Genomic DNA, 21,060 nt, shown 5'->3' with positions numbered 1-21,060 from the left:
TGGATCCCACACAATATGTCAATCGCTCAAAAAAGGCTCGTGTCGATTGGTCGAAAGAAATGCTCAGTATATGCCTTCTTTTTATCCCTCGTGGTGGGGTTCGAGAGGGCTCTCACTGTTAACCACAATTTACCAGTTCCTGCGCCTAAGATACATTGTTGCAGGTGCTCTAACCAAGTGTTCCGCTTGTGCTCGTCGACTATCTTACTAATCTCTAGATTCAGTTCCCTGATTCTAGGATCAGCAGAGTTAGCACGACGGCGTTCATCACGCTAGTCTGCGAGTCCCGCCGCTTCGGCAGGGAAATTGGGTCTCATTTGGGCAATTCGACCAGCGGGTATGAAGCGAGCGGCTGCTGCGTTGATGATGTCCAGGAACACCCTCTGAGCAACATGAACATGAGAGGGGGACGGGAGCTCACTGAAGCGGCGATCTGTGTATTCTCTGAAGCCTTCCCAGTTGGCCTTCTTTTGATTGATAACCGAACGGTGGTGGATCAGGTTTCGGCAGACTGAACAGTACCACCGTCCGGGGTTTCCTCTATCCCGGCTCGGACCAACAGCAAACAGAGAAGGCTCCCCGGGATGCACTTTCTCCAACACAAAAAACGGACGAAACAACACGTACACTGATGTGGCAGCAGCTGGCCAATGGGTGGGATCCATCGGGTCAATCCGGTACGAAGAACCCGCCGCCGTGGGATTGAATTAGGTTAGGTATTCTGGCAGACCGATACTTTTAGGCAATCATATTGGTCAAATGGTTGCCTAGAGTGACCGATATCTTAGGGACTTTAATTCAAATAGCACGCAGGTATTATTAATTTTAGGTTAATGTGATAAAAGATTAATTACGATGACTTCTACTTAAACCTGGAATATGTGAAGTTTCTGACAATTTTATTCACACACACACACACACACATGTGGACACATATCTCCACATAGTCACATATGCTGCTATTAGAGTGTGAGGATATAGGATTCTGTTATTATAGGCTTGCAGCAATTCAATTATTCAATTTTAATTATAGAAAAATATGTTATGGATACCAGTAGACAAAGGATACCAATACAAAAAGAACCACTCACACTCATACACACATACACCCATACCCACAAACACATTTATATAAATGGAATAACACCTGTGTCTATGCATTAAATTATTAATTTGTTCGTTTTACTGAGTGAAATACAAACAATTGAATTACATATTTATAGACATGTTTATATGTATATGCATGTATGTATACATACATACGTACATACCTACATATGTATGAACATATGTAAGTTCTATTTAAACATATGAATATCCTATGGTTTATCGAAAATCCTTTTGTGTTAGAGTATAAATGAATTTCTAAATAATTTGTCGTGGCGCTTATTTTTATTGTAATTCATTTAATTAAAATTGACGCTCATTTATCACATTCTCATTGATTAATGACACGGAAAATTTCATTGATTTAAGATAAAAAGGCAATTAAAGAGAACGTTTTTTTTTATAATCAAGGATAAGTGCCTGATAGTGTTGGTGTTTGTTTAATGCACGAGGAAATGTGGGTTAAGTGTTTTTGGTGAAATGTTTGAGAGATTTAATATCAAATGCCATCAGTATTCAGATATGCATACAGGTGAAGGTAATAGCGTGGACATTTTCTGTTTGTCCAATTTAATTTGAATTGCTAGCTTCTAGACTGATCGAGAGAGAGTAGAGAGAAATTTTCATAGCCACATAACCACATAAAGGGTGATACGGTCAAAATTTGGTCAATATAAACTTGACGTATTTCTTTCAACCTGAACACCCCTCATTTTGAAGGTGTGTGTGTGTGTAGAATGTTGCTCCTATTTTGATTTTGGAATTCACTCTTCAGTTGTCCAAGCAAGAAAAGCAGCGTATCAAAATTCTGCTCGCGCATCGCGAAAATCCGAGCTACTCGCACGCAAAGCTGGCAAAATCCCTAAAAGTTGCCAAATCAACCGTTACAAATATAATTAAAGTGTTTGGGGAACGTTTGTCGACAGCCAGGAAGTCTGGATCGGGGGGAAATCGAAAACCGGAAGCCGCTGAGACGACAAAGAGAGTTGGCGGTAGTTTCAAGCGAAACCCTAACCTCTCTCTCCGAGATGCCGCAAATAAGCTGGGTGTATCGTCTACAACCGTGCATCGAGCCAAAAAACGAGCCGGACTATCGACTTACAAGAAGGTAGTGACTCCAAAACGCGATGATAAAGAAAATACGACGGCCAAAGCGCGATCCCGGAGGCTGTACACGACGATGCTGACGAAGTTTGACTGCGTGGTAATGGACGACGAAACCTACATCAAAGCCGACTACAAGCAGCTTCCGGGACAGAAGGTTTATACGGCAAAAGGAAGGGGAAAGGTAGCAGATATTTTCAAGCACATAAAACTGTCAAAGTTCGCAAAGAAATATCTGGTTTGGCAAGCCATCTGTACCTGTGGCTTGAAAAGCAGCATTTTCATAGCTTCCGGGACTGTCAACCAAGAAATTTACGTGAAAGAGTGTTTGAATAAATGTCTGCTGCCTTTCCTGAAGAAACACGGTTGGTCGTACTGTTTTGGCCGGGTTTGGCATCTTGCCATTACGGTAAAAAGGCCATGGAGTGGTACGCCGCCAACAACGTGCAGGTGGTTCCCAAGGACAATAACCCTCCCAACACGCCAGAGCTCCGCCCAATTGAGAAATACTGGGTTATTGTCAAGCGGAACCTAAAGAACACCAAAAAAACTGCTAAGGACGAGCAGCAGTTCAAGGCAAACTGGCTTTCTGCGGCGAAGAAGGCGGACAAGGTGGCTGTACAAAATCTGATGGCAGGTGTCAAGCGTGAGGCCCGGCAATTCGGATTTGGAAAAGCGAAAGCCTAACTGAATATTTTTCCTGAATTTTATACTAATTGAACTTGAAAAAGAAATTTAATTTGATTTATTAAATAAACGATTTCACCGATTTACACGCGTTTTCCCTTGACCAAATTTTGACCGTATCACCCTTTAGTGGTCAGGGTATAATATCTTTGATCTACCAAAAAATGTGCCTACCAGAAATATTAATTTTAGACCCCATAATACCGATCGACTCAGAATCACCTCTTGAGTCTATCTAGCGCTTGGTATCCGTCCGTCCGTCTGTCCATATATTTGTTGTTTGCAGGATTCCGGTCGCAATTATTAACCGATTATGAGTCACCGTGGTGCAATGGTTAGCATGCCCGCCTTGCATAGACAAGGTCGTGGGTTCGATTCTTTCTTGCCACCTCAGTAATACTGGTGACATTTCTGAGGGTTTCAAAGCTTCTCTAAGTGGTTTCTCAACAAAGTGGAACGCCGTTCGGATTCGGCTATAAAAAGGAGGTCCCTTGTCATTGAGCTTAACATGGAATCGGGCAGCACTCAGTGATAAGAGAGAAGTTCACCAATGTGGTATCACAATGGACTGCATAGTTTAAGTGAGCCTGATACATCGGGCTGCCACCTAACCTAACCTACCTGTGCCAGCGCCTAGGTTACATTGCCTCAGGTGCTCCAGCCATATGTCCCTCTTGTGCTCATTGACTATCTTACTAATCTCGAGATTCACTTCCCCGATTCTTGGATCAGCAGGATTTTCACGACGTCGTTCATCAAGCTCGTCTGCCAGTCCCACTTCTTCTGTTAGGAAATTTGGCCTCATTTAGGCAATTCGGGTAGCGAATATGAAACGAGCGGCTGCTACGTTGATGATGTCCCGGAACACCATCTGCACCCTCACAAAAAATCGCTTCTGTAACATATACTCCCAAACATATTTTGCTTCAAGCATATACAGTTTTGGGTATTGCCCAAACATTTATATGTTTGATCTCTTCCAATATATAATATGTTTGAAAGCATATTAGTCTAAACAATATATGTTTGTAGTCTAAGTTCCAAACATTTTGTAGTTTTGCATCCAAATTCAATAATGTTGTCTTCCAAAAAACAATATGTTATTATGTGAACATATAATATGTTTGGAAGCATTTTGCACCCAAAAATATTATATGCTTAAAAAAAATTCTCCCAAACAATATTGTGCTCAAAATTTTATTTATTTATATATTTACAATCATAATGAATTATGAAAATAAACAGGTAATATAGGTGCTAACAACAGAGGTTTTCGACCTGAATGCTCAAAATTTTGTTTCTGCCTAATTGTATATTCCCCCACATCTTTCTCACTTCCACGAGATTTTTTAGTTCTTAGCACCTTTTTCTGTAATAAAAAATAAAATTATTCAATTTTTTTTATTTTAATTTTACCTTTTGCCGGACGGGGATTCGAACAGCGGACCACACAGTTTGTAAGGATCAAAGAAGTAGCTGATCAATTGCCCAAGGAAAAATAAAATGTTAATTTTGTAATAACAAGCAACAACCACCAACTTAATTCAATATCGCTCCCTGTTAAATAGCGCTCCAAGCTACTAAACACATATATGTTTATTGGCTATTTCTAAATTAATATATGTTTGCATCCAAGCATATTATATTTACAAACATTTTATGTCCCAAACATAATATGTTCTAACATATTAACATATATGTCCCAAACATGTTATGCTAGTTTATGAACATTATATGCTTGCACTCAAAAATATTGTGTTTAAAAATTTGTGTTCAAACATATAATGTTTATAGCCAAACATATGAAAAACAGTCTTTTTCATCCGTGCATTCTCTTTTTTATTTCGAAGCGTATATTTCGATGTTTTGGTTGAAAGTTGAGTAGACGATTTTGACCATTATCAAAAGTCTGCATAGAGGATTCATTTTCGTCGATATAAAAACAAAATATCATCAATTTATCGAATTTGAAGTCGATTTCAAATTTGTTTTTCCACAAAAAGTCGAACAGTCAATGTTCGCATCCCAGGTATCATAAGAGGTAGACGGTTCCACCCATCCTTAGGTCTTACTCACTTTTTGTTCGTAACATCCTCTAGCATTCGTTCTCCACAAAAATCACTCATGAATGGAAATCAAGAGTAAAAGTTAATTTCTCCATTTTCATTTTATTACCCAGCTATTGGACACTCGTATTGTCATTTATTTCTATGAAATTTAACTACAACTGGTAGTCATCAGCATTAATTGCACAAAAGCTACTCAGATTGATGGCCCAAAAAAGAATTGCAAGTGCTGCAACTCTGTATATTCTCCATGAAATTGCAGAGTAATTACATGGAAAAATTGTTGACAATATTGCAGTATAACAAACGTGAGTGATTGCAGTCTGATGATAGTTAGGAAGTAAAGTACAAATGATTTTGAAATTTGAAACTGCAACGTAAATAAAAACCAAAGTCTCTTAGCATAAAGGATATTGGATATTTTTCTTCAAAAGTGCACGAACATAGCTCAAGTATAAGAGCGTACCAAATAGAAGTAATACCAGCAGTAAAATTGAAATAAAGTTTAATCTACAATAGATTACGGATACAAGAAAGTCGGAAAAATGCAAATCTGCTGTTCTTCGTTGCGATTTTTTCTAATAGACAATTAGAATTTTAAGAGGTTTTGAACTATTTTCTGGGAGATACGAATTTAGTAAATTTAACTAACTTACGCAAAAAAGAAAAACAAGTAAGGAAAGTCTAAAGTCGGGCGGGGCCGACTATATTATACCCCGCACCACTTTGTAGATCTAAATTTTCGATACCATATCAAATCCGTCAAATGTGTTGGGGGTTATATATAAAGGTTTATCCCAAATACATACATTTAAATATCACTCGATCTGGACAGAATTTGATAGACTTCTACAAAACCCATAGACTCAAAATTTAAGTCAGCTAATGCACTAGGGTGGAACACAATGTTAGTAAAAAAATATGGGAAACATTTAAATCTGAAGCAATTTTAAGGAAACTTTAAGGAACAATTTGATTATTATATATCGCTCGATATATATGTATTGGAAGTTTAGTAAAATTTCATTTTTAAAACTTTTCGACTAAGCAGTGGCGATTTTACAAGGAAATGGTTGGTATTTTGACCATTTTTGTCGAAATCAGAAAAACATATATATGGGAGATATATCCAAATCTGAACCGATTTCAACCAAATTTGGCACGCATAGTTACAATGCTAATTCTACTCCCTGTGCTAAATTTCAACTAAATCGGAGTTAAAAATTGGCCTCTGTGGTCATATGAGTGTAAATCGGGCGAAAGCTATATATGGGAGATATATCCAAATCTGAACCGATTTCAACCAAATTTGGCACGCATAGTTACAATGCTAATTCTACTCCCTGTGCAAAATTTCAACTAAATCGGAGTTAAAAATTGGCCTCTGTGGTCATATGAGTGTAAATCGGGCGAAAGCTATATATGGGACATATATCCAAATCTGAACCGATTTCACCCAAATTTGGCACGCATAGTTACAATGCTAATTCTACTCCCTGTGCAAAATTTCAACTAAATCGGAATTAAAAATTTGCCTCTGTTGTCATATGAGTGTAAATCGGGCGAAAGCTATATATGGGAGATATATCCAAATCTGAACCAAATTTGGCACGCATAGTTACAATGCTAATTCTACTCTCTATGCAAAATTTCAACTAAATCGGAGTTAAAAATTGGACTCTGTGGTCATATGAGTGTAAATCGGGCAAAAGCTATATATGGGAGATATACCCAAATCTGAACCGATTTCAACCAAATTTGGCACGCATAGTTACAATGCTAATTCTACTCCATGTGCAAAATTTCAACTAAATCGGAGTTAAATTTCGGGCGAAAGCTATATATGGGAGCTATATCTAAATCTGAACCGATTTGGCTGATATTTTGCAAGTTTGTCGAGACCCATACCATATTCGGATGTACGGAATTTGAGGAAGATCGGTTGATATACACGCCAATTATGACCAGATCGGTGAAAAATATATATGGCAGCTATATCTAAATCTGAACGGATTTTTTCCAAAATCAACAGGGAACGTCTTTGAGCAGAAACAGGACCCTAGACCAAATTTTAGGACAATCGGACTAAAACTGCGAGCTGTACTTTGCACACAAAAATACATCAACAGACAGACAGACAGACGGACATCGCTAAATCGACTCAGAATTTAATTCTAAGCCGATCCGTATACTAAAAGGTTGGTCTATGATTACTCCTTCTTGGCGTTACATACAAATGCACAAACTTATTATACCCTGTACCACAGTAGTGGTGAAGGGTATAAAAATATCAAAGTCAAGGAAACTTTCTCACAACATAATAAATCCAAATAGAGTTAAATTGGTTTTAATGCTGTAAAGAGTTAATTTTTTTTTGAGCGAACGTTTTCATTAAGACAATGAAAGTTTCATTAGTACTACGAAAAGTTTCGCTATATCCATAAAAGAATTCATTGCAGTTACGAATTTTTCTCTATTGGCTCATCTCTAATCTGAAAAAGTACGTCAAGTAGAAAGTCGAGCGGGGCCCACTATATCATACCCTAAACCATCCTACTGAATTAGGAGACATAAGAATATGTGGGGTATCATTGGTATATATTGGAAATAAACCGCATTTCCATAAGAACATTAAGGGGTACATTTCTATGGGACTATCGCGAACAGAACAGAAATGTCTGATATTAGGAGTGATAGTCGATTTTGCACCTACAGAGTTAGTATGCCCCTAATTAAGTCCATTATTAAACAAGTAAGTAAAGTCTAAAGGGAGCCACCGTGGTGCAATGGTTAGCATGCCCGCCTTGCATACACAAGGTCGTGGGTTCGATTCCTGCTACGACCGAATACCAAAAAGTTTTTCAGCGGTGGATTATCCCACCTCAGTAATGCTGGTGACATTTCTGAGGGTTTCAAAGCTTCTCTAAGTGGTTTCACTGGAATGTGGAACGCCGTTCGGACTCGGCTATAAAAAGGAGGTCCCTTGACATTGAGCTTAACATGGAATCGGGCAGCACTCAGTGATAAGAGAGAAGTTCACCGCTGTGGTATCACAATGGACTGAATAATCTAAGTGAGCCTGATACATCGGACAGCCACATAACCTAACCTAACCTAACCTAAAGTCTAAAGTCGGAGTAAAATCAGGAAATTTTACTTTCAGTTTCAATCTATGGGGGCTATACTAAAACATGGCTCGATACACACCATATTTGGCTGACATATTTGTGGTCCTAAAATACCTAGGTTTCCAATTTCAGGCAAAGTGGATAAAAACTACAGATTCTAGCAGCCCAAGAAATAAATTCGGGAGGTAGATCTACCTCTAGAATTCAAATTTCAGACAAATTGGGTAAAACCTACGAATTCTACAAGCTCAAGATGTAAAATCGGGAGATCAGTCTATATGGGGGCTATACCAAAACATGGACCGATACGGACCATTTTCGACACACCTCTTTATGGTCCTAAAATACCTCTAGATTTCTCATTTCTGGCAAATTGGATAAAAACTACGGATTCTAGAAGCCCAAGCAGTAAAATCGGGAAATCGGTATATATGGGGGCTACACCAAAACATGGACGGATACACCCCATTTTCAACACACCAATTTGTGGTCCTAAAGTACCTCTTGATTTTCAATTTCAAGCGAATCAGATAGAAAATACACTTTCTAGACGCCCAAGAAGCAAAATCGGTCCATATGGGGGCTATACCAAAGCATGGACCGATACTGACCATTTTCAACACACCTCTTTCTGGTCCCAAAATACCTCTAGATTTCTAATTTAAGGCAAATCGGATTCTAAATACAGTTTCTAGACGCCCAAGAAGCACAATCGGGAAATCGGTCCATATGGAGGCTATACCAAAACATGGGCCGATACTGACCATTTTCGACACATCGCTTTATGGTCCCAAAATACCTCTAGATTTCTCATTTCTGGCAAATCGGATTGTAAATATAGTTTCTAGACGCCCAAGAAATAAAATACGGAGATCGATCTATATGGGAGCTATACCAAAACATGGACCGATACCCCCCATTTTCGACACACCAGTTTGTGGTCTTAAAATACCTCTAGATTTTCAATTTCAGGCAAATCGCAGTGGAGATTTTACAAGGAAAATGTGAGTATGTTGGTCATGCTTGCCCAAATCGGAAGAACATATACACAGTCTCACACAAGTTTACATACGGTTAAATAATTTACATTTTCATTAAATAATAAAATTTAAAAAAAATATGCATATATATCCTTTCGTTTTAGTAAATTAATTTGAAAATCAAAGTAATTGTTAATTTCCAGAAGATTTTTTTTTTGGTATGGGTTATAAACAACAACAAGAACATGTTTAGTTAAGAGGTAAAAACTCAGGGGTATGTAAACTTATGTGAGACTGTGTATACGTGGGCTTTGTCTAATTCTGAACCGATTTTGACTCCTCCGTGGTCATATGAATCAAAATCGGGCGAAAGATATATAAGGATGCTATATCTAAATCTGAACCGATTTTGACCAAAGTTTGGCATGTATAGGATGATCGGACTCAAATTGCGAAACAAGCTGGACTTTTCACACAAAAATACATGAACAGACAGACGGACATCGCTAAATCGACTCAGAATTTAATTCTAAGACGATCGGTATACTAAAAGATGGGCCTATGACTGTTCCTTCTGGGCATTACATACAACTGCACAAACTTATTATACCCTGTACCACAGTAGTGGTGAAGGGTATAAAAAGAAGAAATCGCTCAATTAGTGTGTGTAATAAAACCAACTTTGTGAAAATCGAGCAATATATTTAACAGGTTGGCTGATAAGTCCCCGGTCTAACAAAGAAAAACACATTTTTATACCCTTCACCACTACTGTGGTACAGGTCTAATTTTTGTCAAAATTCGTTTTTATTATTCAACATAGTTCCCTTCAAGAGCGATACAACGATTATAACGACCTTGCAATTTTGTGATACCATTTTGGTAGTACTTCTTCGGTTTTGCCTCAAAATAGGCCTCAGTTTCGGCGATCACCTCTTCATTGCAGCCAAATTTTTTTCCCTGCGAGCATCCTTTTGAGGTCTGAGAACAAGAAAAAGTCGCTGGGGCCAGATCTGGAGAATACGGTGGGTGGGGAAGCAATTCGAAGCCCAATTCATGAATTTTTGTCATCGTTCTCAATGACTTGTGACACGGTGCGTTGTCTTGGTGGAACAACACTTTTTTCTTCTTCATATGGGGCCGTTTTGCCGCGATTTCGACCTTCAAACGCTCCAATAACGTCATATAATAGTCACTGTTGATGGTTTTTCCCTTCTCAAGATAATTGATAAAAAATATTCCATGCGCATCCCAAAAAAACAGAGGCCATTACTTTGCCAGCGGACTTTTGGGTCTTTCCACGCTTCGGAGACGGTTCACCGGTCGCTGTCCACTCAGCCGACTGTCGATTGGACTCAGGAGTTTAGTGATGGAGCCATGTTTCATCCATTGTCACATATCGACGGAAAAACTCGGGTGTATTACGAGTTAACAGCTGCAAACACCGCTCAGCATCATCAACACGTTGTTGTTTTTGGTCAAATGTGAGCTCGCGCGGCACTCATTTTGCACAGAGCTTCCGCATATCCAAATATTGATGAATGTTGTGACCAACAAGTTCCTTTGATATCTTTAAGGCTTCTGCTATCTCGATCAACTTCATTTTACGGTCATTTAAAATCATTTTGTGGATTTTGTTGATGTTTTCGTCGGTAACCACCTCTTTGGGGCGTCCACTGCGTTCACCGTCCTCCGTGCTCATTTCACCACGCTTGAATTTTGCATACCAATCAATTATTGTTGATTTCCCTGGGGCAGAGTCCGGAAACTCATTATCAAGCCAAGGTTTTGCTTCCACCGTATTTTTTCCCTTCAGAAAACAGTATTTTATCAAAACATGAAATTCCTTTTTTCCATTTTTTTCACAATAACAAAAGTTGCTTCACAAAAGACGCTCTATCCCACAAACTAATTGACTTACAGACGTCAAATTTTGACACGAATCATTTGAAGGTTGGTACTATATAAAAATAATATGCATTTAATACTAGCAACGCCATCTATGGGTCAGACCGGGGACTTATCAGCCAACCTGTTATATTTGGGATAGATAAGGTTTATGGCGGAACCGGATCGAGTTTTCCCCACCCGTGGTAAGAAACTCGATCGGAAAAATATAATTAACCTTTCGAACGGATCGGAAGCAAAATCTGCCCGGGGATGCAGAAAGGAAATTTTCTCTCTAAATTGGAAATCCTGCACACTTGCGTTCATTAGGGAACCACGTTCTGTGTGCATGTAAAACTAACGTTCAACTGTTCCTTACTAAATTTGAGGATTAGATTGCATCTAATGAAAAGACTAATGGAACAGAACTCAGGAATGGGATTGGTGAAGAGGTTCCAGTGGCAAGTCGAGATACTGGAAGACAGAATGTCCATAAATAAATGCTAGTTGGTTAATTATTCCAGAGACTTGTTGAATAGACAACAATATGGTTTGGAAAGGTAATTCGAGAAATTGCAAGACCTAGCGGAAAGAATGAGGGATTTCGATTTGGATTTGGATTCCAAAGAAGTGATTGACACTTTTGATCGCATAGGAGCACTATATGCCTATCTTAGTGCAGAAATCCGTAAGAGACTTAGTGCACTAGAGGCTAGAAGGTAGACTACAATAAGGCAGTAGCAAATTGAATCTGGGAGCCACCGTGGTGCAATGGTTAGCATACACAAGGTCGTGGGTTCGATTCCTGCTTCGACCGAACACCAAAAAATTTTCAGCAATGGATTATCCCACCTCAGTAATGCTGGTGCCATTTCTGAGGGTTTCAAAGCTTCTCTAAGTGGTTTCACTGCAATGTGGAACACCGTTCGGACTCGGCTATAAAAAGGAGGTCCCTTGTCATTGAGCTTAATATGGAGTCGGGCAGCACTAAGTTATAAGAGAGAAGTTCACCAATGTGGTATCACAATGGATTGAATAGTCTAAGTGAGCCTGATACCTAACCTAACCTGAATTGAATCTACTGGAAAGAATACTGATGTGAAGATGATCTGTATTAATCTGTATTAAGAGGTCATGAATGAGGAATGGTAAAGAGAGAACACAGTGATGCAGGAATCATGATCCAATTGAAGGACATCACTCCTGTTATTTTGGTCTATAGGAATATATCAAAAGAGTTCCCGGAGGAAGAATCTACACAAAGTGCATTTACTGATACTGCTGCTATTTCAAAGGAAAAACTAACAGAAACGCCAGTAATGCAGGATGCTCCATTGGAATGAGCTTTGGTATGAATCCCACTATATGGATCTATAGGAATAGGTCTAAAGGAACACAGGACCAGGAGCGTAAACCATAGAGCAAAAACTGAAGTTAGTGGTACTGCTGCTACGTAAGCCAACAGAGCCGCCGATGCTGAGCAGTCTGGCCTTGATTGTATCGTATGCGAATGGTGACTGTACAATCATAGCATCCGGGTCCATTGTTGATGACATCTTCTCGATCGATTAAACGTCTACATTGTTGCTCTTGCCGGTTATTATTTTACCGCTAGCAAATGTGAGAATATCCGCAAAGAAATTCGCAGCCACACTATTCACTACATGGACAGCATAAGTACGCAGGCAGTTTAATGTTAGAGTCCATAGCAATTTCGAGTATAAACTACCTCAAAATTGTCGGGATTACATTCGACAGCCTCTGTAGCATTTTTGCTTCAATGCTCCGCTTCTCGGAATCAATAGCAAAATCATTACAGCAAAAACAAAATCTTTGGAAGCGGGAAATTTTTTTGTCAGTCCACAATATAACTTCACAACCTCTTTAGAAAACGAATTCAAACATGTAGGCGTTCTTCTATTGTCCTATTATCACATTAACAATATGTCTATCACCTACTCACAGTCAACCATTGGATTATCGCTTCCATTTGTGGACCAATAATTATTTCATTATCAACATTTAAAGGACTGCCAGTGGCATATTTTTCTTTGTTCATCATCAAAGAAAAATAAATCCCATAATTGAGTTGGGGGAATTAATTGCCTTTGACTGTCAATGAAGCAGTGGGAAATCAAATTTTCTATGCTGCCAACAAAACGTCCTTATGTCCTCATACAAAGGAAATTTTCTAACCACGAAAAGGCACTTTACTTCATATGGATAAGCACTTGAATTCCAGCTGAATTTCCCCCATTTACCTAGTCCTTAACCATGCCATAACCAGTCCAGTTCTCCATGCTCCTGAATGTCTTGGAGCAATACTAAAAATGCTATCATTTATTAACAGCATTGTTGCCAGCAATAAAACAGCACAGTAAGCAGCAAAGACATCAGCAACAGGACCAGGACGAATTCAGTAGCTCAGCAGTTGTATTACGAAGAGCTGTCTAGAAGAAAAGCTGTCTAATTAAAATTTTTTGTTAGCTTTTGTTTTTTTTTTTTTTTTGGCGAAACAATGTTGCATGATATCAGAATTAACTTTCTACAATTTTTAGCTTCTCATTCCGCCCGCCATCCCGCACCACTCCTCTCCTCTGAACTTTACTAAGTATCTTATCTAATAAAACAGCTCCATTTACCATTCACACAGTAAAATTCACGCTGGGACCCTCTGAAGCAATGAAACCACAACAAAATGACACATATTCTTGGAGTGTTTCCTATGTCCTCATTAAGCAAAAGGCAAAACTCACTTCTTTATCATGATCCTGGCTTCTGTGCATAGGACATGGTACTCTTAATGTGTTGGTTCCTTGCTGTTCGTGTATTCTTTTGTGGTGCTGATACTAAGTACAGAGCATTAGAAACAACGTCTATGGAGGGGGCTTGTAATGCTTTCTAATAAGTAGGGGGGAGTAAGAAGGTGGACATCCTTTTGGTGTAAAAATGCTAAAGAGCATAGGTGGCGTAAGGTAAGTGTGTTTATCCTTTGGGATGATAAGGATTGTGTTGGGATCTTTGTAAACGACTTATGATGTGTGGTATGTCCCAAGCAGCTTTTCTCTAATACCCAACATCTTAACCAGTTGGAATAACAGGTGACGCAAGCAGCACTGGTTTATCTAGAGGTGTGGAAAGCAGTACACACAAAAACATATAATTCTTTCCTCCAAAATGATATTTTAAATCAGCGAATTTTTTTTCTTTGTGGTACCCCACATATATCCCCAATGAACTATAAAGGCAGTGTTTGATCGCCATCCAAAAAGTGAACGACAAAAAACGGTTACAAAAATAGAAATGACCCCATAAGTGAAGTCCAGATTTGATCGAAATCCAAGCCGCTTGTAAGCAGAACATATCGCAAGAACTGTGCCTTGTGTCCAGTGACCTAGGAATACGAAAGCCGTCGGCGTCTATGGCGATTGCTGTATTTTTCAGGCGAAAATTTCGACAATAAAAAAACTGCTGAATCGCTGTTGATTGGGGCGTTATTCAGAAGCTATATCAGCTTCTTCATCGATAGTCAAGCAGCTATAAAGGCCTTGGACAATGCGGACGTAGTTCAAGCGCTGACGTAGGGTTCTCTCTAAATAGCATAATGTATCTCTGTGTTGGGTACATGGGTACAGGGAATTGGGGAAGCACATGTTATGGCTGAGGTACAGAAACGATGTCAGCTTACGAGTTAGATGGATATTGCAGTATCTTTGAGGCGGAAATTTCAGCAATCTCAAAAGCTGCTGAGTAGCTCTCGACGATGACGTTATTCAGAAGCCATATCAGCTTCTTCATCGACAGTCAAAAAGCTATTGTAATTCAAACCTAAGGTCTAACGCAGTCTGCCGCTATCGTAGAGTGCTTAGGGTTCCCAGCAAAAAACTTGCTGAATTTCCAGCAGCTTTGTAAAGGAAGAAAAGTCGAGCCTCATTTATCCTTGCAAGGAATTCATCGATGAATTTATAACGAAATGTCTCTCTTCAATGTGCTTCTTCTATGTAGGAATTTCATCGCTTTAAGAAGCACGAAATATGGATGTGGAGAGCATGAAATCATAACTTGCCACATAGCTCATAAGAAGTCGTAGTAAAATACACAAACAACTCTTCTTTACAGGAGTATAATCTTGTAAGCGAGAGACGAAGCACCCGCTTACCGTAGTGCAAATCAGCTGCGCTAATTTCAGCACCATCATTATTTACATATTTTAAGTACATTGTTCGTCTAATATGTGTAGAATGAAGCGCCGTATTCTGCACTGAAAATGTTGTGAGGAAAAGTAGTGCCTACAGTATGGACACTATAATTATATTGCTTTCAAATTTACAATTATTTTTTTCTGGGTTCTCACTGAACAGCATAATGTAACTCCGTTCTGGGGATCTGGACACTGGGGAATAGTGGGAAATGAGGAAGCAGATGGACTTTTATCCTCCGCTGTCTTCATATCTTTACAGTATCCATGTCAAATATGATGAACTATTGCGAGGACCTTTGGACTCTTCGGGAAGTTGCGAGCCAACCAAGATGATATGGGACAAAAAGAACCGTAGGAATTCAGAAAATCTGATGGCCATGAATAGATAGGAATTGAGGCCTTTATTTCTATAGAAAATTTCGTAAAAATTTTATTTATATAGAAAATTGTGTCAAAATTTTATTTCTATAGAAAATTTTGTCAGAATTTATTTCTATAGAAAATTTTGTTTTTTTTTCAGTTTTTTCATATTCCTCTTTATTTATTTTATTTATTAATCACAATTCTTTAATGAGATTTTATCACAGCAGATATTACAACAAATAATACTCTTATTGGACATATACATTATATTAGTTATAAACATATATACAAGATTTGAAGGCAAAAATAGGTAAAAACCTTCATATGAATTTAAGAAAAGCAAAATTTCAAATATTGTTGAAAAGTTATATGAATTCAGAAGATTATTTAGCTAAATAACCTAACACATACATAGATTTTCTATTTGATGATTGTGATATATATAGAAAATTTTGTCAAATTTTTATGTATATAGAAAATTATCTTAAACTTTTATTTCTTTAGAAAATTTTGTCAAAATTTTATTTATATAGAAAATTGTGTCAAAATTTTATTTCTATAGAACATTTTGTCAGAATTTATTTCTATAGAAAATTTTGTCAAAATTGTATTTCTATAGAAAATTTTCTAAAAATTTTAATTCTATAGAAAATTTTGTCAAATTGTTATTCCTGTAGAAAATTGTTTCAAACTTTTATTTCTTAAGAAAATTAACTCAAACTTTTATTTCTTTAGAAAGTTTTGTCATATTATTATTTCTATAGAAAATTTTGTGAAAATTTTATTTCTTTAGAAAATTTTGTGAACATTTTATTTCTATAGAAAATTTTGTCAAAATTTTATTTCTACAAAAAAATTTGTCAAAATTTGATTTCTATAGAAAATTTTGTTAAAATTTTTTTTTCTATAGCAATTTTTATCGAAATTTTATTTCTATAGAAAATTTTTTCAAAATTTTATTTCTATAGAAAATTTTGTCAACATTTTAATTCTATAGAAAATTTTGTCAAAATTATATTTCTATAGAAAATTTTGTCAAATTTTTATTTCTATAGAAAATGTTGTCATAAATTTAATTATGTAGAAAATTTTGTCAAAATTTTATTTCTATAGAAAATTTTGACAAAATTTTATTTCTATAGAAAATTTTGTCAAAATTTTATTTCTATAGAAAATTGTATCAAAATTTTATTTTTATGGAAAATTTTGTCAAAATTTTATTTCTGGACAAAATTTTGTTAAAATTTTATTTGTATATAAAATTTTATCAAAATTTTATTTTTATGGAAAATTTTTTTCAAAATTTTATTTCTATAAAATTTCGTCAAAATTTTTTCAAAATTTTATTTCTATAGAAAATCTTGTCAAAATTTTATTTCTATAGAAAATTTTGTCAACGTTTTATTTCTATAGAACATTTTATCAAAACTTTATTTCTATTGAAAATTCTGTGAACATTTTATTACTATACAAAAAGTTTTGTATAAATTTTATTACTATAGAAAATTTTGTCAAAATTTTATTACTATTGATATATTACTATTCTATAGAAAATTTTCTCAAAAGTTTAATTCTTTAGAAAATTTTGTCAAAATTTTATTTCTATAGAAAATTTTCTCAAAAGTTTAATACTATAGAAAATTTTGTCAAAATTTTAATTCTACAGAAAATTTTTTTCAAATTTTTATTTCAATGGAAAATTTTGTCAAAATTTTATTTCAATAGAAAATTTTGTCAACAATTTTTTTTTGGAAAATTTTGTCAAAATTTTATTTCTATAAAATTTTTCTCAAAATTTTATTTCTATAGAAAATTTTGTCAAAACTTTATTTGTATAGAAAATGTTGTCAACATTTTATTTCTATAAAAAATTTTGTCAATATTTTATTTCTATAAAATATTTTGTCAAAATTTTATTTCTATAAAAAATTTAGTGAAAATTTTATTTTGATAGAAAATTTTGTCAAAATATTATTTCTATAGAAAAAATTTTTCAAAATATTATTTGTATAGAAATATTTGTCAAAATTTTATTTGTATAGAAAATTTTATCAAAATTTTATTTCTATAGAAAATTTTGTCAAATTTTTATTTCTATAGAAAAATTTGTCACAAATTTAATTATATAGAAAATTTTGTCAAAATTTTATTTCTAAGAAAATTTTTTCAAAATTTTATTGCTATAGAAAATTTTGTCAAAATTGTATTGCCTTAGAAAATTTTGTCAAAATTTTACATCTATAGAAAATTTTCTAAAAAGTTTATTTCTATAGAAAATTTTGTCAAAATTTTATTTCTATAGAAAATTTTATTAAAATTTTATTTCTATAGAAAATTTGTTATTTCTATAGAAAATTTTGTCAACATTTTATTACTATTGAAAATTTTGGCAAAATTTTATTACTATAGAAAATTTTGTCAAACTTTTATTTCTATAGAAAATTTTCTCAAAAGTTTAATTCTATAGAAAATGTTGTCAAAATTTTATTTCTATAAAAAATTTTGGGAAAATTTTATTTTAATAGAAAATTTTGTCAAAATATTATTTCTATAGAAAAAATTTATTTGCTATAGAAAATTTTGTCAACATTTTATTTCTTTAGAAAATTTTGTCAAAATTTTCTATACAAATTTTTATCAAAATTTTATTTCTATAGAAAATCTCGTCTAAATCTTATTGTTTCTATAGAAAGTTTTCTCAAAATTTTATTTCTATTGAAAATTTTGTCAAATTTTTATTTCTATAGAAAAAATTGTCAAAAATTTAATTATATAGAAAATTTTGTCAACATTTTATTTCACTAGAAAATTTTGTCAAAATTTTGTCAAAATTTCCTATACAAATTTTTATCAAAATTTTATTTCTATAGAAAATCTCGACTAAATCTTATTATTTCTATAGAAAATTTTCTCTAAATTTTAATTCTATAGAAAATTTTGCAAATTTTTATTTCTATAGAAAAATTTGTCAAAAATTTAATTATAGAAAAATTTGTCAAAAATTTAATTATGTAAAAAATTTTGTCAAAATTTTATTTCTATAGAAAATTTTTTCAAAATTTTATTGCTATAGAAAATTTTGTCAAAATTTTATTGCTATAGAAAATATTGTCAAAATTATATTTCTTTAGAAAAATTTGTCAAAATTTTATTTCTATAGAAAAATTTGTCAAAATTTTATTTCTATAGAAAATTTTGTCAAAATTTTATTTCTATAAAAAATTTTGTCAAAATTTTATTTCTATAGATATTTTGTAAACATTTGATTTCTATAAAAAATTTTGTCAGACTTTTATTTCTGTAGAAAATTTTGTTAAAAATTTAATTCTATAGAAAATTTTGTCAAAATTTTATTTCTATAATTTTTATTTTTATAGGAAATTATCTCAAACTTTTATTTCTTTACAAAATTTGTCAAAATTTTATTTATACAGAAAATTTTGTCAAAATTTTAGTTCTATAGAATTTTTTCTACAAATTTTAATTCTATAGAAAATTTTGTGAAATTTTTATTTCTAAAGAAAATTATCTCAAACTTGTATTTCTATAGAGAAAAATGTTGCAAAATCTACCAAAACATCAAGAATTATACCAATGTACCAAACAGAAAAAAAATACCAGTACACAGCAAAATAAGCGTTGCCAAAAAAGTAATGAAAAAATTCTTTATGGATCCGCAAGTGGTGCAAAATTAACGCAGAAGCGATGAATTTAACATGGGCTTGTCATAGGACGGAAGTCCTCCATTTCAACAGCCGTTGCACTGAATTTGCATCACGTCTTTAGGTGTGATCTGAATTCAATGTTTTGGGTAAACAAATCTGTTATATTTTGTCAAATTAATAATTTTTATAATTTTTTATAGTTTTTAATGGATTCTAACGCTTGTCGGAATCGTTTGGCCTTAAATATTTTCAAAAATGCACAATTTTTTCAGATTGGATTTAGTATTTGTTTCGACAATATTTAAATAATGTGTATCATTTTATGAATTTTTAAACTGTTTTTAACCAATTTGAAACAAAAAAAGTTAAAATTACCCATTAAAAATATGAAAAAAACATATTATAAAAAATTCAATGAAAAGAACTTCCTGTGTATTTAAAATAAGGAACATCATTGTAGTACGTCTTCTGGAAGTGCTTTTAAAGTTGTGCCTTTGGAAGAACTTCCAAATGTTTTTTTTTTGCTGGGTAATGGTTAAATTCCACCAACTGTGGCAACCGTGGTCTGGAAGTGGATGGTACGGCAGACTCGTACCGCCACTGATGGTAATGGTGTGGGCCATTGGCAAGCTATAGGCAGACAAACATTTCGGCCCTAGGCCATTAGGACTCAGAGCACCATCGCGCTCAGAATGCCGCAAAGAAGAATTTCTTTAAAAAGAGGTTCCTTGCTTCATTTCTACCACAAGGACCATAAAAACCTCCGGATTTCAATCCGTTGGACTTTTGCCCCAGGAGCATTTCGGGGAGTAAGATTTGAAAAATGCCAAAATATCGATCATCTCAAGACCGCGCTTCGCCATGAATGGGTTAAAATACCTCAGAACCACTTTCATACAGCGTTTGTGAAGGCTTGAAGGGCATAATTCGTGCAAATGGTAGCTAATGTCATTTCCGACTTTGCTTACTTTTGAACAGAAAAAAAAAAATAAATAAAGAAGTAATAAATAATGGCGGGAATACACATTTTTAACTTAATTTTTTTTTTTTTTTAATTTAACTTGCCACCAAACATACAATTTTCCCATTGATTAAAGTGATGTGTGACCGTCTTTTGATATTAGACTTTAAAATATATTTCCTTCTTCCATTTCAGATGCAAGTTAGGGTGATCTTCTCCATTTTGATTTTGATTTTATGTTGACTGACTTCACATCAACAACACCCTTTAAATGAAGAGTGCACAAATTTGTTTCACCTAACTTTCACAATAATATTCCCTGAAGCACTTTTCATTATCGACACATGGCAATGCTATGTTAGATATAAAAAATTTTTTGGATATCAACTTTACAAGGTGTGTGAAAATACTAGAAACAATGTCGTTTGTTTGGAATCTGCCCGTCAGGTAGACACATTGTGGAAATTAAAAATTTGTTATTTAATGGAAACGCATCATGCCTTTGGCATTCTTACTTACCTCCCATATTAAACGAAAATCTTGTTGTTCGACACGTAAGAGCTCGCAGGTTGTTTTTGTGACCACAGTACTGTCACGAGGTAAATCGTGCAGTATTGATTCCCCAAATGTGGCACCAACTCCCAAATTGCACAGCGTCACTGGTGACTGAAAATAGAGGACAATACAAAAAATAAGTCGTTAGAAAAATGTGCAAACCACAAAGGCAAAATTGTTGCACTGAGAAAAAAAGCTTGTAAGGTTTGCCTTTACACTAATAATTTTGGTACTGATGCCGAGCCAGAGAAGCAAAAAAATTAACAATGAATACATTTAAGACGGAATTTTTTTTTTAAATTTGCGAGGATATAGAAATGATATTTTGCAACAATGTCGTATCACAATGAAATTTT

General features: G+C 34.6%; 1 protein-coding gene across 1 annotated transcript in view; it reads right to left on the bottom strand.

Annotated features, from left to right (window-relative positions):
- The window catches only part of Epac (Exchange protein directly activated by cAMP), a 388,669-nt gene that overhangs the window by 158,166 nt on the left and 209,443 nt on the right, over positions 1 to 21,060 (bottom strand). Inside the window, exon 2 of the mRNA XM_075309958.1 lies at positions 20,669 to 20,815. The gene's annotated coding sequence lies outside the window, so the exon portion shown is untranslated. The remainder of the gene's footprint in view (positions 1 to 20,668; positions 20,816 to 21,060) is intronic.

Source organism: Haematobia irritans, chromosome 5 (genome assembly GCF_050003625.1).
Source record: "Haematobia irritans isolate KBUSLIRL chromosome 5, ASM5000362v1, whole genome shotgun sequence".
NCBI classification, from domain to species: Eukaryota; Metazoa; Arthropoda; class Insecta; order Diptera; family Muscidae; genus Haematobia; species Haematobia irritans.
Note: the sequence above shows the minus strand (reverse complement) of the source record. Positions and strands in the feature narration are given on the sequence as shown.